Genomic DNA, 2,835 nt, shown 5'->3' with positions numbered 1-2,835 from the left:
TCTTTTTTTTTTTTTTTTTTTTTTTTTTTTTTTTCTGCAAATAAGTTTGAATTTCACAGTAGGAAATAAGGCAAAGCAGGGGCTTTGTATCATAAACATATAATCTCAACAAATAGGGTAATTCAAAAACATATCATTATAGTACCCATTACAAGCCCTGCTTTATGAATTCAACATTTTCCTTTTCTACTTTATACATTGGTGATATTAGTTTATAAATTAAAGTATGGCCGGGCACAGATATCTTTAATCCCAGCACATTGGGAGGCTGAGGTGGGTGGATCACTTGTTGTCAGGAGTTTGAAACCAGCCTGGCCAACATGGTGAAACCCCTTCTCTACTAAAAATACAAAAATTACCTGGCTCTGGTAGTATGCGCCTGTAGTCCAAACTACTCAGGAGGCTGAGGCAGGAGAATCACTTGAACTCAGGAGGTGGTGGTTGCTGTGAGCTGAGATCACACCACTGCGCCCCAGACTAGGAGACAGAGAGAGACTTTGTCTCCCATAAAAACAAAATGAAACAAAAAATAAAGTATGTTTATGAAGAGTCAACCTAGCACCTCACAGGAAGCTAGCAGAATTCTTAGTCCATTTTGTGTTGTTGTAACAGAACACCAGTGACTGGGTAACAGATAAATCAAATTAGTTTACTTCTCATAGTTCTGGAGGATGGGAAGTCCAAGGTCAAGAGGTTTGCATCATGTGAGGGCATTTTTGCTGAGTCATCTCATGGTGGATAGCAGACAGACAAGGCCGTGCATGCAAGAGAGAGAGAAGGAGAGAGAGAGAGAGAGAGAGAGAGAGAAAGAAAGAAGTGGAGCTGAACTCATTGTTTTATCCGAAAACCACTCTCACAATAACTAGATGATACAGCTTGGATATTTGTGCCCACCTTAATCTCATGTGGAATTGTCATCAGTGGTTCTGAAGGTGATGTTTGGTGGGAGGTGGTGTTTGTGTCGTGGAGGTAGTATCCCTAACGGCTGAGAAAACGCTAGCACCAGGCTTCCTGCAAAACCTTCAGAACTATGAGCCCAATGAACCTATTTTTTTTTTAATGAATTATGGAGCCAGGTATTTCTTTATGGTAATGTAAGAACAGCCTAATACAGTAACCTACTCTCATGATAAATACATTAATCCATTCATGAGGGAAGAACAATTATTACCTAATCATCTCTTAAAGATCCTACCTTTCAATATTGTTGAATTGGAGACTAAGTTTCCAATACTTGAATTTTGGGGAACACATTTAAATTGCAGCATAAGGATTTGCTGAATGACCCTAGAAAACATTTACTAAGTTTTTAGGAAATGGAACAAAAGTACACTTATATGTTTTATTTCAAAAGGTCTATTGCTTTAACTTCTATTTTTAAAAACACAGTATCACACACCCATTCAATTGAAACTCCTTTAGAGCATAATCTGAGATTTGTTTGCTCTCTAATAACCTTCTATCTCTACCCAGTTATTTTCATAACCATATGAAAGAACTTTCTATCACTCCATCTCTTGTGTATATTTGCCTAAAATTCTCTCCTCCTCTCCTCCTTATCTATGGAGCTGAAGGAAAAACAATTAAACATCTAGAGTTGTTTTTTTTTTTTTTTTTTTGAGCCCCTTGGTAGCATCAAACAATTTGGCATCTGTTGACCTCAATACTTTGCATATCTGTCTCTGATAGCAGTTCCCTAGTGTCGTGGTCATTCATGTAAATGGATAAATGCCAGAGATATCCACATTTGTATCAGTAACACACAATGCAGTACTTTTACATAGTACTTGGTAAATAGCTGTTGAGTTGAAATTTAATATGGATAAGTGTATACAAAGATATATAATATTTCAACATAAGATTCAGAAGCAGGCATTTGGACTTATAAACTAAAACATAAAAACACAAAGAAATGTACATGTGGACTCTGTAAAGTAGGCAAAAACAGAAGAGCCAAAACATGGAGAAATGACCTCCCAGAGGTGAGGTTCTGTAATTTTTCTTATCATTTGCTTTCTTTTTTAAATTTTTTTTTAATTTTTATTTTACTTTAGGTGCATACTATATCCAGCATTTCTCCCCATGTTATCCCTCCCTTTCAAAAAATTTCTCTCAACTTTGCTCCAAGGATCAGCCCCAGTTGGAAATAAGAGACACCATGAAAGAAGAATCACCTGTATCTGGCCACAGGAAAACTGGAGCATGTAGGAAAAATTTGAGATCATTGATAACTGCAGACATAGGTCTGCTAAATCTATAACTGAACCAAAAATTGTAGGCTTATTCCTGATTCAAACCATTAATAGCAGAGGTTTGGCGAGCTGACTGAGATTTGGATTGCTGCTCAGTCTCAAACTTACTCCAGGATTGCATACGCATGGAAGACATCCAAACCAATGTACCAAAAGCTTAGAGAACATAAGTAAGATAAAAAGTAAACACTGTTTCTCAGACCATTTCCTGAGCTATGTAGGCATAAATCACACTCAAAGCAGCATAGTAGAGCTTAGAGACATGAATGAGAGTTGAGCCATCACAAAAAGAAGATGAGCTGGAATTCGAAATTGAATCTAGCTGGGCTGATTGCCTGCTAGAACCAAACATTGACATTCTCTGTATGATTTCAACAAAACCTAGTATACTTACTCACGATATAACATTCACAGTATACATGTTAAAATTCAAAATTACTTCTATACGAAAAAAAGTCCAGGTGTGGTGGCTTATGCCTGTAATCCAAGCAGTTTGGGAGGCCGACACAGGAAGGTAAACTGAGCTCAGGAGTTTGAGACCAGCCTGGCTAACGTGGGAAAACCCAGTATCTACAAAAAATAT

This window comes from Sapajus apella, unplaced genomic scaffold, assembly GCF_009761245.1.
Source record: "Sapajus apella isolate SASKATOON/1434 unplaced genomic scaffold, GSC_monkey_1.0 scaffold3, whole genome shotgun sequence".
Taxonomy (NCBI): Eukaryota; Metazoa; Chordata; class Mammalia; order Primates; family Cebidae; genus Sapajus; species Sapajus apella.
This window is presented reverse-complemented; position numbering follows the sequence as displayed.